This window comes from Dreissena polymorpha, chromosome 1, assembly GCF_020536995.1.
Source record: "Dreissena polymorpha isolate Duluth1 chromosome 1, UMN_Dpol_1.0, whole genome shotgun sequence".
In the NCBI taxonomy this organism is placed as follows: domain Eukaryota; kingdom Metazoa; phylum Mollusca; class Bivalvia; order Myida; family Dreissenidae; genus Dreissena; species Dreissena polymorpha.
The window spans coordinates 1,180,275-1,206,611 of record NC_068355.1 but is presented as its reverse complement, the minus strand read 5'-3'; the positions used below and the strand labels follow the sequence as shown (position 1 = coordinate 1,206,611).

Here is a 26,337-nt window from a genome sequence, read left to right as displayed (position 1 = left end):
TGAAAAACATGGCTGCCAGGGGGTTGGGCATTTTTCCTTATTATGGCTTTAATAAAACCTTGTTAACACTTTAGAGTGAAACTTGGTCAGAAGATTTGTCCCAATAATATCTTGTTATCTCAGGTGAGCGACTTTGGGCCTTTCAGGCCCTCTTGTGTTATTTTACATTAACTTCTTCATTTCTGCACCGATTTACTTCAAATTGATACTGAGCCTCTCTTATGACAATAAGGTCAATCTCAACTATGCATGGCCCCATTACCAACCCTGGGGCGCCTCGGCCACATAGGCCACGCCCACTCAAAATTGCCTTTTACTATAATTTCTTCATTTCTACACTGATTCACTTCAAATTGATACTGAACCTCTCTTATGACAATACGGTCAATCTCAGCTATGCATGGCCCCATTACCAACCCTAGGGCACCCCGCCCACATAGGCCACGCCCACTCAAAATTGCCTTTTACTATAATTTCTTCATTTCTACACCGATTCACTTCAAATTGATACTGAACCTCTCTTATGACAATACTGTCAATCTCAGCTATGTATGGCGCCATTACCAACCCTGGGGCACCCCGCCCACATCCCGTCTGTAGATCTGCCATAGTCATTAGCACTTTTCTATGGAATTCCATAGAAAATATTATAGAATTCTACGGAAATCGATGGAAATCCATGGAATTTGATGGAATTCCATCCACTTGCCAATTTTCCATCTGAAGCTGTTATGGAATTCCACGGAATCTCGACTAAAATTCCATGCATTTCCACGGAATGTATGGAAAACACCATGGAAAGTTGGACTTAGCCATTTTTTTCAACGGAAATCGTTATGGAAAATAACTTATACATTTTCTTGGATGGAAATCAATGGAAAATAACTTAGAAAATTTTCGCTGGTTGTCTGAAATGTATTTGTAGTTTAATACATGTATGAATTTATTTGCGTCATGTATTTTGTATTTAAAAGAAAATGCAATAAAGATAATTACAAAATTTGTTCTAGAAATTGGAACAGTTCTGGAACTGTTCCATATTTGTGTTCTAAAACGTATGTTCTGGAATTGTTCCAAAACAGTTTTTTTAGAATAAATCCAGAACATTTGTGGAAAATGGCTTAGGACTGAAACTGTTCCAATAATTTCAAGAACCTTTTTAGAACATTTCAAGGACAAAATATGGTAAAAAATTTCTTAAAATGTTTTAAAATGTAGTTCTAGAACACATCTAGAACGCTTTAAGAACCAGTAAGTTCTACAAAAGTTCTTATGGGGAATAAGAACACATATAGAACACCTTACACTTACAAATAGTCAAATAGACTTCATAGTAGCGACAGCAGCAGCAGCAGTAGTAGAAGTAGTTGTAGATGTAGTAGCTGTATTAGTAGTAGTAGTTGTTGTTGTTGTAGTAGGTGTTGTTGTTGTAGTAATTGATGTAGTAGCAGTAGTGTTTTTTATATCAGTAGAGGTTGTGGTGGTAGTAGTAGTAGTAGAAGTAGTAGCATTAACAGTTTCTGTAGCAATAGTAGTAGCAATAGAAGTAGCAGTAGTAGCAGTTGTTGCTGTAGTAGCAGTTGTTGCTGCTGCTGTTGCTGCTGTTGTTGTTGCTGCTGTTGTTTTTGCTGCTGTTGCTGCTGTTATTGTTGCTGTTGTTGTTGGTGGTGGTGTTGTTGATGCTGTAGTAATTAAAGTAGTAGTTCTGCAGAAGTAGGAGTAGTTGTTACTTTCAAAGCAATTTCTACAAGTTTAAATTCCTTAACCCTGTCCAAGTGGTATACACACTGTTTTTTCTCAATATCAAACTCAGCCAGTCCAGGTTGTCAAATAACAATCTATCTGATAAGCCAAGCATGTGTTATACATCAGATGTTGGGTATGTTTACTGCAAATCTATTGGTTATAAGATATAACAGCCTTTTCTAATTGGCTGAATTCAAATACAGAAAGTTTACCTGTTAGATTGAAACATGAAACATGGTGGACAATGTACTGGTTTAACTTGTTAAAATAAAGTTAAAGACATTTAACAAACAGAAGAGTTCATTAGTTTTTCCATTAAAAACACTTTCTTAAAATACTTATGTATTTATATCATTTGGAAAGTGACACGAAATATTGCTAAAGAGTGATGCATACAGTGTTTGAGCAGTCTGTCTAGGAATAGAACAACAACTGAAGGTTTGTGATTTTTATTATTTCTAAATATTCCTTTAAATTTAATCTTCTTATGACATTATTGTAGACCTTTTTATGTGATATTTGAGGTTTTAGTATGGCAAATATTAGTTTAAAAGCAGCTGTCACCCAAATTTTCACTTAGTGGAGTTTGCAGGTTGAAAAAGGAAGTAATAAGACCTATGTGGAGAAATTAATAACGTTGAATGTAGTATTGGAATTTTATCATGCAAGGTTATGGAACTGCAGGCTAAGGAAGTTTTTTACTGTGCATGTTGAGTACTCAATGCTCATTAATGGTGTTAATGTTTATTATTATCCCCCGCCATAGGCGGAGGGATATTGTTTTTGGCATTGTCTGTCCATCCTTCCATCCTTCCGTCTGTCCGTCTTTCCATCCGTCCGTAGCCATATCTTGGAAGTGCTTTGGCAGATTTCACTGAAACTTGGTATGAGTATGTATATGGATATGAGGATGATGCATGCCAAATGGCATTGTACACCATTAGTTAATAACAGAGTTATGGCCCTTTGTATCTTGAAAAAATCCTTTTTGTGTGTCCAAGGCCATATCCTGGAAGTGCTTTGGCGGATTTCATTGAAACCTGGTTCGAGTATATATATGGATAAGAGGATGATGCACGCCAAATGGAATTGTACACCATCTGTTAAAAACAGGGTTATGGCCCTTTGTATCTTTAAAAAATGCGTGTTTGAGTGTCAAATATAATACTTATGTGTCCAGAAGCATGTTGGCGGGGGATATCAATTCAACGTATTTGCTTGTAAATAAAAAATTAAACCAATGGAATTGGTTTTTAGGTATTTGAGTGTGCATTTTCATACCAATAGAATTACACATCATTCTAATTATAGCAATAATAAATTTGTACTAATCATACCAACAAATTAAGTTATGCTTTGTGCTTTGCGATGTATTCACTTCGTTTTTAGTTCTCTTTTGAAAGACCATTTAACAACTTAATATTTAAAACAATTCATGAATTACGTTCCCTATACATTTTCATTATGTGCTTTAATTACCATTGACCAGTTGATGGAAGATACTGCAGAGTTTGGCAGGGAAATAATCCAACAGCAAAGCGGCTCTTTAAGCGCATTTACCTAGAGGACTTACAGGGCCACAAATTCATGGTAAATATTGTCATGCCCTGGGCTAGATAAGTTATTTAATGTTAACCACCTGAAAGTATTTTGTCTTTTTGGAATTCAATATATTGGTCTAAGTCAGTTACACTTTTCTGGATCCTGGGATAACTTTAAAAGTTCTAAGTATTTTTTCATGAAACTTGAAACATGAACAGATAACAATAAGGACATTTTGCACGTCATTTCATGTTGTTTATAATGCAAGAATTCTGGTTGCTATGGCAACAAATATATTTAACAAACTTAAAATAGTGAAGTTTAACAGGTAGGGGACCATATTGCTTTGCAATCTCTTGTTATAGTTTGAATGTAAATAACTCTTTGCTTTAGACATTTTTATGATTTTTTATTCTGTAGAGCACATGTGAGCAGTATACAATGTACCTCATACCAAAAAGGACCCGGAGGCAGTGACTGGTGTTCAATATTCTCAGAAGAAAAGGAAAATGGCAGTGGAAGACTTGGACAAACATTTTTAAAAACTAGCCTCTGTGTTAAGCCTGGCAGTCTGTGGCTGGTGACATGTTTTATTTTGGTTACTTCTTGTATAAAAAAGACCAGTTATTTATTTTGTGAATTGTATTTTGTGTTTGTTTTTTGTCTTAATATATTTGTTGTTGTTTTTTAATTTAGGAAATTAAAACTTGGATAATTGAATTAAGTCCGTGTTCAACAGTACTGAGCATAGTATAATAAATAACAAATTTACAACAGTTGTTAATTTGTTATGTATTATTATTAACTATGCTCAGTACTTGAATACTGGCTGTCTGCATGGGAATTTGTTTTCTAGAAAGTTGGTTTCAGACTTAAATATTAGAAGTTAACCTTCGGAACTTTTCTAGAATTGTACTGGAACACATCAACTAGAACTGAACTTCTGTTATCATACTGAACGTGTTCTAGAATTAATAAGGAACAGTTGTTGAACTTTAAAATTTATGAGAAAAAACTCTAGAACAATTGTGCGTGATGTGTGTGTGCATGTAATTGTGTGTGTTTATGAACATATGTGAGAAAGGAAGTATACTTGTCATAAGAGAAATGTAAAATTCTACTTCTATGTTTTATATTGTGCCTTTTATAAGTTGTTCTTTTCTCACCTGTATATGCGTGCATGTTTATGGATGTGTTTTTGAATGTGTGCATGCATGCCTGTGGTTAAGAGAGTTGGTACTTTATGAAAATGTAAAACCACTCATTTTTGAATATGTACTGTGACTGCATGTGTGTGGTTAATGATTGATGCCAGATCTTGTTCTTGTTTAACTTCTATGATGAAACCTTTAGTTACATTCACATTTGTTTTTCAAAATCAATAAACTGCCTTTGATCTATAATCTGTTTTTTTTTCTATTTTATTCCAGCTTTTTATTAAATTCCATAGCTTTTCACGGAATTCCACGGCATTCTATGGAATTCCACGGCATTCTATGGAATTCCACGGCATTCCATGGAATTCCACGGCGTTCCATGGAATTCCACGGCATTCTATGGAATTCCACGGCATTCTATGGAATTCCACGGCATTATATGGAATGCCACGGAATTCTATGGAATTCCACGGCATTTTATGGAATTCCATCCCATATCAAGTCCCCCTTCTGTTTTTTTTTCACTTTTCCATTGATTGCATGGAATCGGATGGAAAGTTAGTGCCAATACTCCACGGAATTCCATCTAACAATTTCCATAGAATTCCATATGATTCCACGGCAGATCTACAGACGGGATAGGCCACGACCACATAGGCCACGCCGACCCAAAATTGCCTTTTACTATAATTTCTTCATTTCTACACCGATTCACTTCAAATTGATACTTAACCTCTCTTATGACAATACAGATAATCTCAACTATGCATGGCCCCATTACCAACCCTGGGGCGCCCTGCCCACATAGGCCACGCCCACCCAAAATTGCCTTTTACTATAATTTCTTCATTTCTACACCGATTCACTTCAAATTAATACTGAACCTCTTTTATGACAATACGGTCAATCTCAACTATGCATGGCGCCATTACCAACCCTGGGGCAACCCGCCCACATAGACCACGCCCACCCGAAATTGCCTTTTACTATAATTTCTTTATTTCTACACCGATTTACTTCAAATTGATACTGAACATCTCTTATGACAAAACAGGTAATCTCAACTATGCATGGCCCCATTACCAACCCTGGGGCGCCCCGCCCATAATAGGCCACACCCACCCAAAATTGTCTTTGACTATAATTTCTTCATTTCTACACTGATTCACTTCTAATTGATACTGAACTTCTCTTATGACAATATGGTCAATCTCAACTATGCATGGACCCATTACCAACCATGGGGCGCCCCTGGGTCAAACATGCGGCGTGGGGATACGCGTCGGCCTCTGCCGCGCCATTTCTAGTTTTAATTCAATTGTTTGCACAAATTTGGACACTCTTCATGACTGGGATATGCGGGGTAAAATGACCTTTGAATCAAAACAGACATCTTTGAATCTGCGATATGTAACAGTTAAAGTTTAAGACGTGTACAATACCAGTATATAAATCTGAAAATATCCCACTAAACTAGGATGTACACCCTCAGTAATTTTATGCCATACAAGAGCAAAGATGGTATGAAATACCTATCTCTTGTGACGTATTTTCTTTTTAAATCTGGATTTTAATGACGACAAGTCAGATGTGCAGTTTAATATTTGTGTACGTATATTGTGTGACGTAATCTCATTAAAACTCTAGATTTTAATAATAACAAGTCCGACACATTATATTTAACAGTTAAATATTTTTTAAAGTATCAAAAAAACAAAAAAGTTTACTGGTAAATAAAACTCCTTCATTCCGTATAAGGACTGTACATTACCAGTGATTTTTTCTGCCCATAATTACAGCCTCTTACAGGCCGTTTCCCAATGGCAAAAAGTTTCAATTTTTCCCAATCGGACATAAATTTCCCCCAAAATATGCAAAACTTTTACAATAAACCAAATAATTGGTTTATTGAGTTTATTATACAGCAATTTAATGCCCCAGCACTTTATGATATAAATTTTAAAAACCATGCATTAATAAATAATTGGTCAACTGTAATTTATAATCATAATCATATTTATGATGCTAACTTTTTCCCAATTGCATGGACTATCTCGCTTTTTCCCAATCCATAAGGCACAGGCTGTAAATTATAAAGTGAAAAAAATCACTGGTTACAGCAATGTGTGAAACAACGTCATTAAAAACAAAAAAATATGTTTGACCAAACTGATGGGTAATTATGTTTACGAAAAATACAAACAATATAGATTTATGATATAACATGTTAGATTTTTATCACCCATAATCACTCATAAAGCGATTTTAATATATATGTACATGCTTAGACAGTTTGTTAAAGCCAGTGCCTTTTGGATTCAGAAAATAAGCATGATAAACCATGAAATTGTGAAAAATAGCCGCTAAACCATACAATTGAGAAAAATGAAGAATAATTAATATGATTAGAATTACAAATGTTTTTAAGTGCATGTTTGTGTGCATTTTTAAATTTATATTATAAAATGCTGCTTCAATTTCTTCTTACCTTTCATAAGTAAACAATGAAATATCATCTGCTAGTGCCAAATATGAATGGGAAAGCTGATTTATGGTCATATTGTAGCAAAAGTGAAGAAAATAAGTGCATTAAATGAATGAATTCAGATTTTGTTATCTGGAATAGTTGTATTTCAAATAGATCTCCCACCCTATTATGGCCAAATAAGGGCTAAATTGCTTTGGGACTTAAAATCAAAAGGCATATTGGTTGATCGTGTAGCATTAATGTGCTACATGATGTCTGAATTCATCGCCAGTGACTCTGTGAGCCACTAACGCAACAATAGCTTGTGCGTATAGCATGATCATTTAAACAGAGCCCCATTCCACCAACATGGAATGGCGGACATATTTACAATATGGACATTGCAGCAGGCATTCAATTGAGCCAGCCTGCATAATTCATAAAATTATTAATATTGCAAGCTTTATCACTTCCTTTTATTCATAAAAAACACTTAAAATACAAAAATGCATGTTTTTATTTGTATTTTATATCTATTTCGATTGGGTATTTTTACTTTTCAGGTAGCGGAATGTCTGCGGCTTATCTGAGAGCCAATTGATAAAGGTTATTGATGCCAAAACAGGTAATAATAATAAATTATCAGGTACACAAGCAAATAAAAATATTTTTGATGCTAAAGGTTTGGAAGACTGTCAAATTCAGGTTTGGAGTCCCTAAAATCCTTACCGTCGTGTAATTCCTGATGCAGAATGTATTGATAGTGCTGCGTCTTGACACGTAAAGCTTGTGCTTTGTTGGCAGCGTTAGTTTGCTCTGAACAGATTTACCCTTATTCCTGCGATTAATGCAGTCCAGCTGAGTTGATTTGCTACTTGTAAACCTACAATTAGCTTAATATCCCCACGCTTTTTGAAAAGCGTGGGGATATTCTGGTTATCTCCGCTGTCCGTCCGTCTGTTCGTCCTGGCCACTATCTCTAGACTACCTACACTTTAAGAAAAAGAACCTTTAAACTTACACACATGGTAGCTATATGAGCATAATGTGCGACCCTGCACTATTTGGAAATTTGATCTGACCCCTGGGTCGAAAGCTATGGAGGTTGGGGTGGGGCCGGGTCTGAGATTTTCACTAATTTTTAGCTCACCTGATTGCTCAGGTGAGCTTTTGTGACCGGTCTTTGTCCGTTGTATGTCTGTCCGTAGGTCCGTTAACATTTGCTCGTAAACACTCTAGAGGCCACATTTCTTGTCCCATCTTCATGAAACTTGGTCAGAAGCTTTGTCCCAATGACCCCGAGCTATTTCAGCAAAATAAAATCCAAACCGGTTTGGTGATCGAGACCCCGAGCTATTTCAGCATAATTAAAATCCAAGCCAGTTAGGTGGTCAAGACCCCGAGCTATTTCAGCATTATTAAAATCCAAGCCGTTTTGGTGGTCAAGACCCCAAGCTATTTCAGCAATTTTTTTTTTTCGGCATAATTTTTTCTTACCCAATTGTTTTCGTACCCACATTTTTTTATACACAAATTTTTTTCGTACTCATTTTTTTTCTGTTTTTTGACAGTGTAATGCCCCCTTTTATAGTTAGAAAATTGAAAATTTGGTTAAGTTTTGTGTTAATGTCTACTCTAATCCTAAAGTATCAAAGCTATATCGTCTACTTAATGTTAAAAGTCATGTAACTGACATTTTTATACATTTTTAGCTCACCTGAGCACAACGTGCTCATGGTGAGCTTTTGTGATCGCCTTTTGTCCGTCGTGCGTCGTCCGTCATGTGTCGTGCGTCGTCAACATTTTGCCTTGTGAACACTCTAGAGGCCACATTTATTGTCTGATTTTCATGAAACTTGGTCAGAACATTTGTCCTATTGATACCTCGACTGAGTTCGAAACTGGGTCATGCTGGGTCAAAAACTAGGTCACTAGCTCAAAAATAAGAAAAACCTTGTGAACACTGTAGAAGTCACATTTTGATGCCCAACCTTCATGTAACTTTGTCAAAATGTTTGTCTTAATGATATGTTGGTTGAGTTCAAAAATGGTTCTGGTCCGTTGAAAAACATGGACGCCAGGGGGGCGGGGCAGTATTCCTTAAATGGCTATAGAGAAACCTTGTGAACACTCTAGAAGTCACAATTTTTGCCCAATCATCATGAAACTTGGTCAAAACACTGGTTTCATTGATATCTCGGAAGAGTTCGAAAATGGTCCAGATCGGTGAAAAAACATGGCCGCCAGTGGGCGGGGCATTTTTCTCTATATGTATATAGTGACAGTTTTCCCTATTTGGCTATAGAGAAACCTTGTAAACACTCTAGAAGTCCCAATTTTTGCCCAATCATCATGAAAATTGGTCAAAACATTTGTTTTATTAATATCTCGGACGAGTTTGAAAATGGTCGGGATCGGTGAAAAAACATGGCCGCCAGTGGGCGGGGCATTTTTCTCTATATGTATATAGTGAAAACATATGTGAACACAGTAGAAGTCACATTTTTGGCCCAATTTTCATGAAATTTGCTCAGAGCATTTGTTTCCTTGATACGAGAGTTGAGTTAAAAAATGGTTCTGGTCAGTTGAATAACATGGCTGCTGGGAGGGGGGCAGTTTTCTCATTATGCCCCCACCCCCTTTCCAAGAAGAGGGGGTATATTGTTTTGCTCATGTCTGTCCGTCCGTCCACCAGATGGTTTCCAGATGATAACTCAAGAGCGCTTATGCCAAGGATCATGGAACTTCATAGGTACATTGATCATTACTCGCAGATGACCCCTATTGATTTTCAGGTCACTAGGTCAAAGGTCAAGGTCACGATGACCCGAAATAGTAAAATGGTTTCTGGATGATAACTCAAGAACACTTATGCCTAGGATCATGAAACTTCATAGATACATTGATCATGACTTGCAGATAACCCCTATTGATTTTCAGGTCACTAGGTCAAAGGTCAAGGTCACGATGACTGGAAATAATAAAATGGTTTCCGGATGATAACTCAAGAACACTTAGGCCTAGGATCATGAAACTTCATAGGTACATTGATCATGACTCGTAGATGACCCCTATTGATTTTCAGGTCACTAGGTTAAAGGTCAAGGTCACAGTGACCCGAAATAGTAAAATGGTTTCCAGATGATTACTCAAGAACGCTTATGCCTAGGATCATGAAACTTCATAGGTACATTGATCATGACTCGAAGATGACCCCTATTAATGTTCAGGTCACTAGGTCAAAGGTCAAGGTCATGGTGACCTGAAATAGTAAAATGGTTTCTGGATGATTACTCAAAAACGCTTATGCCTAGGATCATGAAACTTCATAGGTACAATGATCATGACTCGCAGATGACCTCTATTGATTTTCAGGTCACTAGGTCAAAGGTCAAGGTCACGGTGATCTGAAATAGTAAAATGGTTTCTGGATGATAACTCAAGAACGCTTATGCCTAGGTTCATGAAACTTCATAGGTATATTGATCATGACTCGCAGATGACCCCTATTGATTATCAGGTCACTAGGTCAAAGGTCAAGGTAACAGTGCCAAAAAACGTATTCACACAATGGCTGTCAAGGTCACGGTGACTCAACTTAGAAAAATGGTTTCCGGATGATAACTCAAGAATGCTTTCGCCTAGGATCATGAAACTTCATAGGTACATTGATCATGACTCGCAGACGAAATAATAATGAAACTTGACCAGGATGTTTGTCTGGACAATATCTAGGTCAAGTTTGACATTTGGTAAAGATTGAATGAACCGACTACTCTCAGTTGAGCGAACTAGGGCCATCTTGGCCCTCTTGTTATATGTTATTTTACATTAACTTCTTCATTTCTTCACCGATTTACTTACAATTGATACTTAACATCTCTTATGACAATACGTTCAATCTCAACTATGCATGGCCCCATTACCAACCCTGGGGCGCCCCCTGGGTCAAACATGCGGCGTGGGGATACGCGTCGGCCTCTGCCGCGCCATTTTTCACCAATTGACCTCAATTAATACATGAACTAAAGATCTCTTATGACAACACAGTCTATCTCAACCATCCATGTCCACATTACCCACCCCAGGGCCCCGTCCACTTTGGTGGTAAAGATCCCAAGCTATTTCAGCATAATTAAAATCCAAGCCATTTTTGTGGTCAAGACCCGAGCTTTCTCACCATAATTAAAATCCAAGCCAGTTTGGTGGCGGAGACCCCGAGCTATTTCAGCATAATTAAAATCCAAGTCAGTTTAGTGGTCAAGATCCTGAACTATTTTGGTATAATTAAAATCCAAGCCAGTTTTGGTGGTCAAGACCCCGAGCTTTTTCAGCATAATTAAAATCAAAGCCATGTTTGTGGTAAAGACCCCGAGCTTTCTAACCATAATTAAAATCCAAGCCAGTTGTGTGGCGGAGACCCCGAGCTATTTCAGCATAATAAAAATCCAAGTCAGTTTAGTGGTCAAGATCCTGAACTTTTTCGGTATAATTAAAATCCAGGCCAGTTTGGTGGTCAAGACCCCGAGCTTTTTCAGCATAATTAAAATCCTAGCCAGTTTCGTGGTCGAGACCTCTAGCTATTTCTGCATAATTAAAATCCAAGCCAGTTTGGTGGTGAAGATCCTGAACTATTTCGGCATAATTAAAATCCAAGCCAGTTTGGTGGTCAACTTTTAACAACAACTTTTAGTTTTTTCAATTTTGGACCAATGTTTCAAAAATGGATATTTTTGTTCTTGCATAATACCATGGCTTCCATACAAATAAATGGATTCTTGTCAGATACTTTTTGTATAGAAAGGGGATGTCGTCAAGGAGACCCAATCAGTGCTTACATTTTATTATCTGTGCAGAAATTCTTGCTATTAAAATAAGGGAAAGCAAAGAAATTAAAGGTATAACTATAAATGACTTAATTACAATATAAAATATCACAATTTGCAGATGATACATCTTTATTTCTGGACGGATCGGAATCATCTCTTAACTGTACATTAGATATGCTTCATGAATTTTCAATATACTCTGGACTTAACATAAACTATGAAAAAACTAATTTAATTTGGATAGGATCTATGAAATATAGTACTAGATCGATAAAAACTTAATACAAACTGACATGGGGAGCTACTACCTTCAAAGTTCTTGGTGTTTGATATCAATTTAGATAAAATGGTCATGTCAAATCTTGAAAACAAAATCGAAAGTATTAAAAGATCAATAAGTCATTGGAATCGCAGAAACATTACTCCTCTAGGAAAGATAACCATTGTCAAATCATTGTTTCTACCTTTACTTACTCATTTATTTGTATCATTACCAACACCAAGCATAGACACCATGAAAACTATAAATCAACACTTTTATGACTTCATTTGGGCAGGACCAAGCAAAATTAAAAAAACAGTGATTGTTAATGATTATAACGAAGGTGGGTTAAATATGGTAGATATATGTTCTTTTGAAAATTATATGAAAATAACATGGCTTAAAAGAATAGTGTCAGGCAAAGGAAATTGTTATTCACTTGCTAGATCGTTAATAGATTTTAAAATAGTATTCAATACTGGTAAAATGTATGCCGAAAAAATATGCTTGCACTTAAAAAATAAATTTTGGCTTGATGTTTTGAAAAACTATATATTGTATATTGAAAAGCTGCCAATATTGAATTGTGATGATATTCTGGATATGCCTCTTTTTTATATTCATAATTTTAAAATTAGCAATAGCTATATCTATATTAAATGTCTATATGAAAGAGGTATTCGGTTTGTGAGAGACTTAATGGTAGAACGAAACTGCTTTATTTCCAAAGAATCTTTGGATACACAAGTTGGAACAAACGTAAACTTTCTATTGTACCAAGGATTAATAAACATAATAAAGAAATACATTGACAATTTTGAAGACCTGCCAAACTTTGACAAAAACACTCAAGGACCTATATATTACCAACTTACATAAAAAAATGGTAACCATCCCTAAAGAAGAGAAACATATTTATAAAACATTAATTAAAAACAATGACATTCCAGCTTGTAATACTAAATGGAATTCAGAAATTTTAAATATTGAATGGAAAAAAGTACATGCACTTGTATTCAATATAACTAAAGAAACTTTTATCAGATGGCTCCAGTTCAGAATAGTCCACAGAATATTGGGGACAGTATCCCTAATGTTTAAAATGAAAATTGGCGCTAATAATTTATGTACATTCTGTAATTTGGAAGTTGAAAATATAATGCACTTGTTCTGGTACTGTCCACATACCCAGGAAATTATTAAATTTGTTGTTGATATTGTTCGTAGAAGTAGACCAAGCTTACATATTCTAATTACATGTCAGGATCTAGTACTTGGAATTATTAATACAAAAATGAATGATTTAAATATAGTATGCCTAGAGCTTAAACGGTATATCTTTTATTGTCAAAGAAAAAACAGAATTCCTTCAAAATACAGACTTGTAATCAGTATGAAACAAACTTTTGAAATTTACAGAAATACAATAAAATCAGAAGAAGAATTAAAAATATGGTCTCTGGTTAAAATATTTACTGACATCTCATATAATGACATAACCAATCATAACACATAATATAAATAATGCTTATAACATATTTATTTGTTGTCGTTGTTGTAAACTCTGCATTATCAGTTTTTCGTATACAATGCAATGCAGCACTTTCTATTTATTTCTCTTATGTGCAATATTTTATGTTAAATGATATACAGTCGAAACTGACCTAACGGCCACCTGAATTTACCGGTCACCTGCAGACAACGGTCAGTCTGGAATCCCCCCGACGAAAAACACTATAAATTACACTTGAATTCAACGGCCACCTGTCCATAACGGCCAACGGCCACTACATTCCACTCCGAAATTCATGTTTGACCTGAAATCAACGGTCACGCGTCAGTCGTCTCGAGTCGTCTCGAGTAGCGAAAATTAAAAACACAGCACATCATGTGTCCGTCTATTTTGCGGTAAAAGCGTCTGATAGCGGTAATTGTCTTTGATACTATAAAAGCGGCCCGCTGCGAGTAAACAAACAATTTGTGCATCCATGACCGGTATGTAAAATTGTTTCACCATTATAATTGAATTTTCATTTTAATTGCATTAAAAGACCAATTGTCTGCAACTCATTTTGCTACCAGTTGTTTATTAAAAATATATTTTATATTCGTTATTTTACATGACTAACCCACTCCTCTAAGCCGAAATGATCCGTAAAACAAAATTGTGTCTTTGTGTCGTATGAACGAATCTGCACTTAAACTAAATTTAGGTTCACATCGTACATGCATGATCAGTTGTTTAACGAAAAGACGGTTGATATTCAAATGCATTTTTTTCTCTCTCCGGGATATTGTTTTAGTATGTTGATGCTGAATTAACAAATATAAGTGTACATTGTATATGAAGTGAAAATACCAAAAATAAACAACGGTTGCAATAGCCAGCTATAAACTGTTAGATGCCCATAATATCACTTTAAACAGGTGACATTAACAATAACAATGTTTATTAATAGCAATTATCGTCTGCATGCATAACGCATTAGCGCGTGACAAAGTCAATTGGTCTGTATCGCTGATTAAGTGTTAAAACAACATTAAGCTGGCGAGTGTTTTGATAAGAAGGCGATAAGAGGATTAGTGATTAGCTTTAATGGCAAAACATGGACTGATTTGCAACATTTAAAGCGTCTGAAAGCGGTAATTGTCTATGATATTATAAAAGCGGCCCGCTGCGAGTAAACAAATTATAAGGTGTTGAGAAGGTTTCTTTTCCGGGGATTATTGTGGGTGTATCTTCTAAAGAAAATTTATCAGAGTTTATGACTCGTTGAAAGTAATTATCGTGAAATTAAATGACCGCTATTTCTTTGAATTAGAACGGTACAATTACACCGTACTATCGGTTTATGACACCGAATCCGCTTTTTAGACTTTTACGGACGTTATTTACTGAATGAATGAGATGCATGAGAAAAAAATTATACCAGCGTTGATAAAGTCATTGTTTAATTTAACATTATGAAATAAAATCAATCTAAAAGATATTATTCTCTATTATTCAATATGCACGCGTAAGTTAATGCTGTTATTATGCTTTGTTAATGCAATGAGCATTTGTTTTACACTGTATGCAAACGACTGGGTGGGGTAACGACGTAGTAATACTACCAACTGGCCAACCTTCTTAAAATTGTGATCCGAATTCAACGGTCACCTGTGGACAACGGTCACTTTGATCATTTCCCTTGACTGACCGCTGAATTCAGGTTTGACTGTACATACTTATATTCAACATTAATTTAGTTTGTAACAATATAATGTACAAACTGGTGTTTTTTTCTGTTGTAGTTGTAAAATACTTGAACTATAACACAATTATAATGTGATATGAATGTATGTTGAATGTATTACAATTATATTTATTATATTACATTTATGTACCCATCAAAAAAGCTATACATGAAACACATGGCCGCCAGGGGGCGGGGCAGTTTTCTCTCTATATATATATATAGTGAAAACATGTGAACCCTCTAGAAGTCACATTTTTGGTCCAATATTCATGAAATTTGGACAGAACATGTGTTTTCTGGATATGACGGTTGAGTTCATAATGGTTTGGATCGGTAAAAATGCAAGGCCGCTGGAGGGGGGGGTAATTTTCCTTATACTTAAATAGTAAAGCAGCTTGTGAACACTCTAGTTTAGCATGTCAAGGGAAGTAACTGCAAAATGGCTTTTGAAAAATTATGTTGAATTGACAGAGTTGTCTCCCTTTTTAAAATATTTTTTTTTAAGCACAAGAAGATTAAGTGGAATTAATTATAAATGTTTTTTATTGTTTGATGATTCTGTACAATTTGGCATTCTTTTGTCAAACGATTAAAGCGAGACTATATGATTTTTATATGCGTTAAATTGTAATATATTGATAAGTACATGTTACAATAACACAAAATAGGCAAGACATTGAAGACGAATTTCATAAAATGCAGCAAAGACAAATTAGCGCCGTGAGCCAATGGTGACAAAGATATTTCGTACATATTTTCCTACAATAACCGAAGAATTCGTCTTTTTATTAGGATCGGAGTTAGTGTTTGTGTGTCGTATGAATAGACATCGCTGCAGAAATTTAAAAACAACCATAAAACTAAATTTAGATTGACATCGTACATGCATGATATACATTCTGGCAAATTCGACTTTACAGACATTTTAGATTTCAGATTTAAATATCTGGCTTATTTCGCATTTTTCGACACATGTTCTTCTCAACTTTTATTTTAAATTATATTGAAATGTATGACCTTGTTAACACTCTAGAGGTCACATTTATTTTCCTATCATCATGAAGCTTGGTCTGAAGATTTGTCCCAATGATATCTTGGATGAGTTCGAAAATGGTTTTTGTTGCTTTAAAAACATGGCCACCAGGGGCGGGGCATTTTTCCTTATATGGCTATATATGGCTTTAGTAAAACCTTGTTAACACTCTAGAGGCCACATTTATTGTCTAATCTTCATGAAATTTGGTCAGAAGATTGGTCTCAATGATATCTTGGATGAGTAAGAAAATAATTATGTTTGCTTGAAAAAAAAAGGCTTCCAAGGGGCGGGGCATTTTTCCTTATATGGCTATAGTAAAATCTTGTTAACACTCTAGAGGCAACATTTAATGTCTGATCTTCATGAAACTTGGTCATAAGATTCATCCCAATAATATCTTGGATGAGTTAAAAAATGATGCCAGTTGGTTGGAAAACATGGCTGCCAGAGGCAGGGCATTTTTCCTTATATGGCTTTAGTAAAACCTTGTTAATACTCTAGAGGCCACATTTATTTTCCGATCCTCGTGAAACTTGGTCAGAAGATTTGTCCCAATAATATCTTGTTATCTCAGGTGAGCAACTTTGGGCCTTTCAGGCCCTCTTGTTATAAAAATAGGGTACAGATAACCAAATAAATGCTAAATACAAATATGTGTCCGTGTTAACCCTTTCCCTGATAGACCTCTTATCTGATCTGCCACTCCAGGCTAATACCACTCCTGCTGTTCTGATAACAGTGAATCCATATACATCTGAAAAGCCTGACTACACCATCTCAATAGGGTTATTGGGAAAATAATGGAAACATTCTCAACTGTTACATCTGTCTTGTTTAGGCTTAATTTTCACTTAGTTGCTTGCATTTCACATTATTTGTGTCAATGTAAATATTGTAGAGAAATAAATTCTTATTCCAACCATATAAATTTTAAGTCTGTATTCTAATAAATAATACGAGGATATAAGTTATAACATGTAATACAAGCGTTTGCGAATGCAACAAGAATTGCAGTGAGAACCCCGCCTTAAAATATTGAATTGTAACATTAGGCAATTAATCTTTTGATTTGTCGGCATTTTGTTTTATTTCAGACTCCATGCAGTTGTAAGATCATAATCTCTTTGCTTTATTACCAAAACTCGTTAGTTTCTGAACGCATGCTCTACTAAAAATAGCCACCTGGATTGCGTTTTATGGCCCAAACAAGCACAAAGTGTCTAGGACCCGTGTTTTTTATCCCTAAATGTTAGATAAGCACGTGCACTATTAATTATTATGTTGGTCAGTACTGCGTCATTGTTTTATTGCTCAATCAAGCACCAAAAATCCAATATCCTGTGTATTACCAAACACAAACTTAAGCTTAGCACGTGTCGTCTGTCAAAACAAGTATTATACATGTCAGTTAACATCGAAGTAATTCTCGTGTATGATCTCGGAAAGGGGACTTGCTTTAAACATTTACCATTACGATATTATTTTTTCATAAGATTTGCTAAAAACAAATGAGAACCAAACAAACATACACAGACAACACGAAATATAAATAATTATGACAAATTAAATGAAAAAAAACAATGTTGGTTTATTTTCGAAAAATTGCTTTTACTTTCTCCCAATTTCCAGACAATAACTTATACATGATGCATGAAATCTAAATATAGATTACGCTGTTAATTGGTTGTTGTAAAAAAATATGAACTGTGCACGGTACTTTGTGTGCAATCAGATACAGTACAATAATTGTTCCAATATTGAACGAACTAAAAGATGATAATGATACAGCGTTTTTGACTTTGACTACACCCATGCCTATTTTCGCGCTCTTTTTGTCCAAACAAAGACCTGACACGAAAATATCATGGGCATATACATGTATTTATTTCTGGCCACAATTTGTAACAGAACATTAACTGTACACGATGCACGCACACCACATTATGTTATTTATGCTAGTTTGAATACCATTGTCCCGATTGGACACCTATTTCATCAAATCTTTAAATAGAAACATATGCCGAAATTTATTTGATACTTTAGAAAAATGTCGGATGTTTGTGTTTATGAGTTTTCTTGAGCACTTTTGTCATCAATATCAATCAGAATTTGCATTTGATAATGGACATTGGGAATATACGGGATTATCGAGTAATGGATAGAGACGGAAAAATTCGCATGTATGCAGTAATCGATAGAGACGGTAATAAACGCATGTATCGGGGAATCGATAGACTCGGGATTATACGCATCTATCAGGGAAAGGGTTAAGGACGAATGTGTCCGTGCTAAGGACAAATGTGTCCGACTCATGGGCGAATTCAGTGGGTATTGTTATTCAACTATTTTTCAATGAACATAAGCTGGGAATCAAATAATTATTTGCAAAATGGATTCAAATGATATGACATTTTAAGCCTGCACAAGCTGAGCCCCGGCTTTGATCACAAAGCTTTTTATTATAGACTTATACCGCATACCCGTCCGACTAAATATTTAGTTACCCTAAATATTTTAGCTTTTCAATTTTTGATATCTCCCTATATCTAATTATTTAATATTTAAATTTGAACACTGAAGTATTCACTGTAAAATGAATAGATGAGTTTAAGGAAAAATACAGTGATCAAGAACAGTAACTGTTCATAGTATTATTTTTTAATTACCTCCCTTTCTTTCATTTCCATATATTTTATTCTCTACAGCATAACTCCAACACTATCTAACTAATTGATCCTTGAAATATAAATAGATGACACAGGTGCCATGTTTTACAAATATTATTCTACTCTCTAAAACAAATGTTGTCACATAAGCAAACACATTTCGGCTGGGATTTGGCACTACTGTGACAAGCTCTTTTTTTTCTTTTTATGTCCCCCACTATAGTAGTGGGGGACATATTGTTTTTGCCCTGTCTGTTGGTTGGTTGGTTGGTCTGTTGGTTAGTTGGTCTGTTGGTTGGTTTGCGCCAACTTTAACATTTTGCAATAACTTTTGCTATATTGAAGATAGCAACTTCATATTTGGCATGCATGTGTATCTCATGAAGCTGCACATTTTGGGTGGTGAAAGGTCAAGGTCATCCTTCAAGGTCAGAGGTCAAATATATGTGGCCAAAATCGCTCATTTTATGAATACTTTTGCAATATTGAAGATAGCAACTTGATATTTGGCATGCATGTGTATCTCATGGAGCTGCACATTTTGAGTGGTGAAAGGTCAAGGTCATCCTTCAAGGTCAGAGGTCAAATATATGTGGCCCAAATCGCTTATTTTATAAATATTTTTGCAATATTGAAGATAGCAACTTGATATTTGGCATGCATGTGTATCTCATGGAGTTGCACATTTTGAGTGGTGAAAGGTCAAGGTCATCCTTCAAGGTCAGAGGTCAAATATATGTGGCCAAAATCGCTTATTTTATGAATACTTTTGCAATATTGAAGATAGCAACTTGATATTTGGCATGCATGTGTATCTCATGGAGCTGCACATTTTGAGTGGTGAAAGGTCAAGGTCAAGGTCATCCTTCAAGGTCAAATATATGGGTCAAAATTGTTCATGTAATGTCACTTCTGCAATATTGAAGCTAGCAATTTTATATTTGAAATGCGTGTGTATCTCAAGGAGCTGCACATTTTGAGTGGTGAAGGGTCAAGGTCATCTTTCAAGGTTAAATGTCATGTAGGGGGACATTGTGTTTCACAAACACATCTTTTTTTTCTTTTTTTTGGAAGATAATGTAATAAATGACCACACCTTCACACTATACACCTCTCTCCACCCCTACCCCCTCCCTCCTTTTTAATTGAAGTATTGATTCAGGTCCCTTCACCTCTAAAAAGAAAAATAGATGAGCGGTCTGCATCCGCTAGGCGGTGCTCTTGTTTACTTTTTGCTATTTGTTTTGGCAAGCGGCATAAACTGTATTTAAGCTGTACACAAAAGAAAAGATTGGCTTGTGAAATAAGAATACAATTTCAAAGTATGTTTTAATTTGTCCAATTTTATGTTCGGCGTTCCATTTAAACAAAAGATGAAAAAAAGCGCCTAATTATTAAACTTGTGTGTACATATGAAAAGATATAATAAGGTTTATGAACAACAGTTTTAATTCCCTACTGCATAGTTGGTTATAAGGGATTGTAAGGGTGCTCTTCTTCTGTTCAGTCTGTCTGTATTACTCATGTGTCAGCTCCTATACACTTCATGAAACTTGCTACAGATAAGGGTATTGATTCACAGGAAATGCGTCAGTCCCACCAGCTCAAGATAAAGGTTGTACTTCAAGGTCAAAAATTTGAGCCTCCATTTTCATGACCACTCCACCCTTTAAGTTGTTTTTTTCAGAAAACTTGGTTAAAATGTTTAGGTCATTAATATGATGTTCAGAAGGCAGGTGGCAGTCATGCTTGCTAAAGGTCACTTTAAAGTCATATGTTTGAGCCTCCATTTTGGTGTCATACCCTTTGATGGATTTTCATGAAATTAAATCAAAACGGAAAATTCTACAGCGTAAAAAGTTTGAATATGTAATACACTACTTAGCCTGATTTTTAAAATAGTGCGAAATATGTTGAACAAAACATGATATACCTACTTACCCAGCAGAAATCTGCATGTATATTTTTTTTTAAGACTTCCTGTTGTGAGTGCCACCCCGGAAGCATCAATGGCTGGTTTATTAAAGCATCTCACAAAAGAAATGCCACCCATTGTTAACGTCCATAATAATTAAAATGCTTTTTAATTAAACTTTGGAAGAGGAAGAAGAAAATTAGTTAAATTTAGATCATTAAGTTAAAACACAAATACTTTAAAACAGAAGAGACACACTTGAGAAATTTTTCAAGCCAAGTAAGTTTTTTTATTATGTGGAAAAGTGTTTTACATTGCACATTCATCCAATTTATAAGTGATAATCAAAAACTTTGTGGACTAACAAAAGAAACAAGCCATCTGACAAATTCCAATATTAGTCTGTAAATGCCTTAATATGGTAGCTCTATAAAGACACTTGTTAAACCCAGTTATATAGTTAAATGAAACTGCTTGCTGCAACTTGTTTAAGCCCAAGTCTCCCTATTGCCGGTAGAGCCCTGGTCCATCCTGGTTCGACCGGCAAGAACCGTGATGATGCATATCAATTTGTTAAAGCGGTCACACTATGTCCCGGTGCCGCCCTGGTTGAAGCCGGTCAACAACTCGGCAGAGTCCCGGTCAAGCCCGGACTAGCTACGGTATATCCCGGTGAAGCCCAGGCAGAGCCAGAGTTGTCGCCGGTAATGTCCAGATGGAGCTTCGGTGAAAGCCGGCAGCGTCCTGGCAGAGCCCCGGTATACCGTAACTCCACTTGCACTCACCAGGGCTATACCGGAATCAGACCCCGGCAGAGCTACGGCAACGCCCCAGTTAATCACAGTTGTCGCCGGTAATGCCCAGGCGGAGCCCCGGTGAATGCCGGTGGCATCCCGGCAGAGCGCCAGTTTACCGTAGCTATACCAGGACTCTGCCGGCATTCACCGGGGCACCACGGGCGACAACCGGGGCATTGTCGTAGCTCTGCCGGGGTCTGTATGGGCCCCCTTGCTAAGGTGCCGTCCCGGTTGTTCCCGGTGCCATCCCTGTTGTTACCGGTGCCCGGCCGGTCCTTGCCAGTCCTTCCCAGTGACTCCCAGTTCATCCCAGAGGTATTAAACATTTTATCCCGGTAGAGCCCCGGTTCATTCCGGTAGAGCCCCGGTTCATCCCGGTAGATCCCGGATCACGCACCGGGGCACCACCGGCATCATAGTGAGACTGGGCCTTTAATGATAATGGCACTCTTCCTATATTCACATATACCCAACCTTAATCTGAGACCTTAACCTGGTCTTAAAAAAAGACAACCAGTGCCAACTAGGGAATCTGTGTCAAACACAGATTCTAGTTCTAATTTAAACTTTCAATATAACTTCCTCAAATTCAGTGTAACTACAGCATTGTGTTGTCAACAATTGGACATGACATGACTTGACATGTCAGCATGGACTTTGATTTTGTTGGTTTAGATAAAGATCAAAATGATGTAATTGCAGTATTTGAATGCACTACTTGATGCCTTAATGTTACTGAAATTCATAAGTATTTTTTGTTCATAGTAAATTCAACAATCAACCATTTTAAAAGGGTATTCAATAATTATGAACCTAGGTGATGCAATTTGCAGCAAAATTTTGCTGTTAAAGTCATTACCTTTTATTTATGTGTTTGAAAATAAAAAAATCTTACCTGTATTCTTATTTCTTAATACACCTTTAAGTCAGTAATTTGAAAGAGTCCTGAAATGAAACAGGTATCTTTTGCTTTCGAGTGCTTTGAATGCCCTTCAAAATGTCCTTCTGCTTAAAATAGCAAACAGTTGGTTCTGTCGGCAAATCAGAGTATAAATGATTGTATCATGCAGGCAAAATCAATATTTCATATCTTTTAGCTCACCTGAGGACAGAGTATACTGTGGTGATATTTATTAAAGCGAGATTAAACCATTTGTATATTTCTTAAATTGTAATATATTGATCAAAATATGTTACAATAACACTAAATAGGGAAGAAACATTATACATTAAAGAATATTTTCATAAAATGCAGCAACGACAAATTATTGCCCCGAGCCGATTGTGACAAAGATATTTTGTACATATTTTCCTACAATAACCGAAGCATTCGTCTTTTTATTAGGATCGGGGTTAGTATTTGTGTGTCGTATGAATAGATATCGTTGCAGGAAATTAAGATGATCAGTAAAACTAAATTTAGATTCACATCGTACATGCATGATATACATGCTGGTGAATTCGAGTGTACAGACATTTTTTTCGAGTTCAGAATTAAATATCTGGCTTATTTTGCATTTTTCTACACATGTTCTTCTTAACTTTTATTTTATTTATATTGAAATATATGTATACAAGTTTTTTACACATTTTATATCAATTCATAAATATTTGACAAAATCGTATAATCTCGCTTTAATTACCATGTACTAAATTTTCAGCTTTCAAAAATGTATACTCCCTTAACTGATTGTCACCAGAATTAAATTACATAATACATTATCCTTTCAATCTGCTGGAAATGTTTTCACCAGCCAAAGTGGGCCTGTTTGAAAAATGACTGCGGCCTGTTTGAAAAATGACTGCATTATGAGAACACTGTTGCAGGCAGCCTGTTGGATGGTTAGGCAGGCATGCAGCAGGAAATATGTTTGAACCATGGATGGATTTTTATCCCCGCCAAAAAAAATTTGGAGGGGCTATAGTAATAGTCTCCGTCTGTCTGTGCGTCTGTCTTTTCGTCTGAAACTTTGTCCAGAGCATAAATCCAAATCTATTCAACGGATTTACTTTAAACTTAGAATATAAACAGATGGCAACTAGTAGAAGTGCAGTGACTAAGAACCATAACTCTATCTACCTTAGTTATTGAATTATCTCTCTTTATTTAATTTCATTGTAAATTTTTGTCTGGAGCATAACTCTAAATCTATTGAAGGAATTTACTTGAAACTAGAAATATAAACAGATGGCGACTAGGAAAAGTGCAGTGAACATGAACCATAAATCTTTCGGCCGTAGTTTTTTAATTATCTCCCCTTTTTTATTTTTTTTTATTCATTTATATGTTTAAATTATATTTAATTTCATAGTAAATATTTTAGCTTTTCAATTGTTAATATCTCCCTTTATCTAATTTTAAAATAATACTATATAACTAATTGATCCTTGAAATATAAATAGAAAACACATGTGCCATGTTTTACCAATATTCTACTCTCTAAAACAAATGTTGTTATACAAGCAAACACATTTCGGCGGGGATTTGGCACTACTGTGACAAGCTCTTGTACAACTTGCAATAATTAATAAGCATATTGAAAGGAAGTGTTGCCCACAAGAACCAGGTCCAAGGTCAAGGCAATATTTTAATGTCTTATTAAGGATAGAAGTAGCATAACCTTGAAATAACTTGGTAAAAGTGATCTGCAGCATGATGAGACAAAGTGTATCATGAAATAAATAGGTCCCTAGGTCTGAGGTCAAGGTCACAATTCAACTTTAAAGGTTCAATTGCAGAAAATATTCCTTTACACTTTGTCCAGAGCATAACTTTCACCAGCATTGATGGTTTTTAGCTCACCTGATTGCTCAGGTGAGCTTTTGTGACCGGTCTTTGTCCGTCGTATGTCCGTCCGTCCGTCCATTAACATTTGCTCGTAAACACTCTAGAGGCCACATTTCTTGTCCCATCTTCATGAAACTTGGTCAGAAGCTTTGTCCCAATGAAATCTCGGCCGAGTTCGAAACTGGGTTGTGCCAGGTCAAAAACTAGGTCACTAGGTCAAAAAAAAGAAAAACCTTGTAAACACTGTAGAAGTCACATTTCATGCCAAATCTTCATGTAATTTTGTCAAAATGTTTGTCTTAATGATATCTTGGTTGAGTTCAAAAGTGGTTCCGATCTGTTGAAAAACATGGCCGCCAGTGGGCGGGGCAGTTTTCCTTATTTGGCTATAGTGAAACCTTGTAAACACTCTTGAAGTCACAATTTTGGCCCAATCATCATGAAAGTTGGTCAAAACATTGGTTCAATTGATGTCTCGGACAAGTTCGGAAATGGTTGAGATCGGTGAAAAAACATGGCTGCCAGTGGGTGGGGCATTTTTCTCTATATGTATATAGTGGCAGTTTTCCCTATTTGGCTATAGAGAAACCTTGTAAACACTCTAGAAGTCACAATTTTTGCCCAATCATCATGAAAGTTGGTCAAAACATTGGTTTTATTGATATCTCGGAAGAGTTTGAAAATGGTCGAGATCGGTGAAAAAACATGGCCGCCAATGGGCGGGGCATTTTTCTCTATATTTATATAGTGAAAACATGTGAACACAGTAGAAGTCACATTTTTGGCCCAATTTTCATGAAATTTGCTCAGAACATTTGTTTCCTTGTTACGAGTGTTGAGTTAAAAAATGGTTCCGGTCAGTTGAATAACATGGCTGCTGGGAGGGGGGCAGTTTTCTCATTATACCCCCCCCCCCCCCCCTTTCGAAGAAGAGGGGGTATATTGTTTTGCTCATGTAGGTCCGTCCGTCCACCAGATGGTTTCCGGATGATAACTCAAGAGCGCTTATGCCAAGGATCATGAAACTTCATAAGTACATTGATCATGACTCGTAGATGACCCCTATTGATTTTCAGGTCACTAGGTCAAAGGTCAAGGTCACAGTGACCCGAAATAGTAAAATGGTTTCCAGATGATAACTCAGGAATGCTTATGCCTAGGATCATGAAACTTCATAGGTACAATGATCATGACTCGCAGATGACCCCTATTGATTTTCAGGTCACTAGGTCAAAGGTCAAGGTCACAGTGACCTAAAATAGTAAAATTGTTTCTGGATGATAATTCAAGAACGCTTATGCCTAGGTTCATGAAACTTCATAGGTATATTGATCATGACTGGCAGATGACCCCTATTGATTATGAGGTCACTAGGTCAAAGGTCAAGGTCACTGTGCCAAAAAATGTATTCACACAATGGCTGTCAAGGTCACGGTGACTCAACTTAGAAAAATGGTTTCTGGATGATAACTCAAGAATGCTTACGCCTAGGATCATGAAACTTCATATGTACATTGATCATGACTCGCAGATGAAATAATGATGAAGCTTGACCAGGATGTTTGTCTAGACAATATCTAGGTCAAGTTTGACATTTGATAAAGATTGAATGAACCAACTCCTCTCAGGTGAGCGAACAAGGGCAAACTTGGCCCTCTTGTTTGAATAACTTGGCAGAAGTGGAGAGCACTATAAGACAGATTTTTTTGCTTACAAAAAGAAGGTCATAAGTCACAATTCAATGTCATTGTTCAAATTAAATGAATCAGTCCTTAACACTTTGTCTAGAGCATAACTTTTTCAAGCATGTAGTGATTTTGAAATAAGAAGAATAAGCATGATATCTTAAAGTCATAATTTCAATGTTTAGGATCCAATCAAAGAAATGCAATC

At 36.0% G+C, this 26,337-nt stretch overlaps 2 long non-coding RNA genes across 2 annotated transcripts in view; one reads left to right on the top strand and one right to left on the bottom strand.

The window, feature by feature from the left end:
- Window positions 1-22,613, bottom strand: part of LOC127868648 (uncharacterized) — a 44,421-nt gene extending 21,808 nt beyond the window's left edge. Inside the window, exon 1 of the long non-coding RNA XR_008044215.1 lies at window positions 22,552-22,613. This is a non-coding gene — a long non-coding RNA (uncharacterized LOC127868648). The remainder of the gene's footprint in view (window positions 1-22,551) is intronic.
- On the top strand, window positions 1,643-3,933 carry LOC127868619 (uncharacterized). The gene is made up of 3 exons (XR_008044203.1): window positions 1,643-2,184; window positions 3,236-3,336; window positions 3,709-3,933. It is a non-coding gene; the product is annotated as an uncharacterized LOC127868619 (long non-coding RNA).
- Window positions 22,614-26,337: the final 3,724 nt, after the last annotated feature.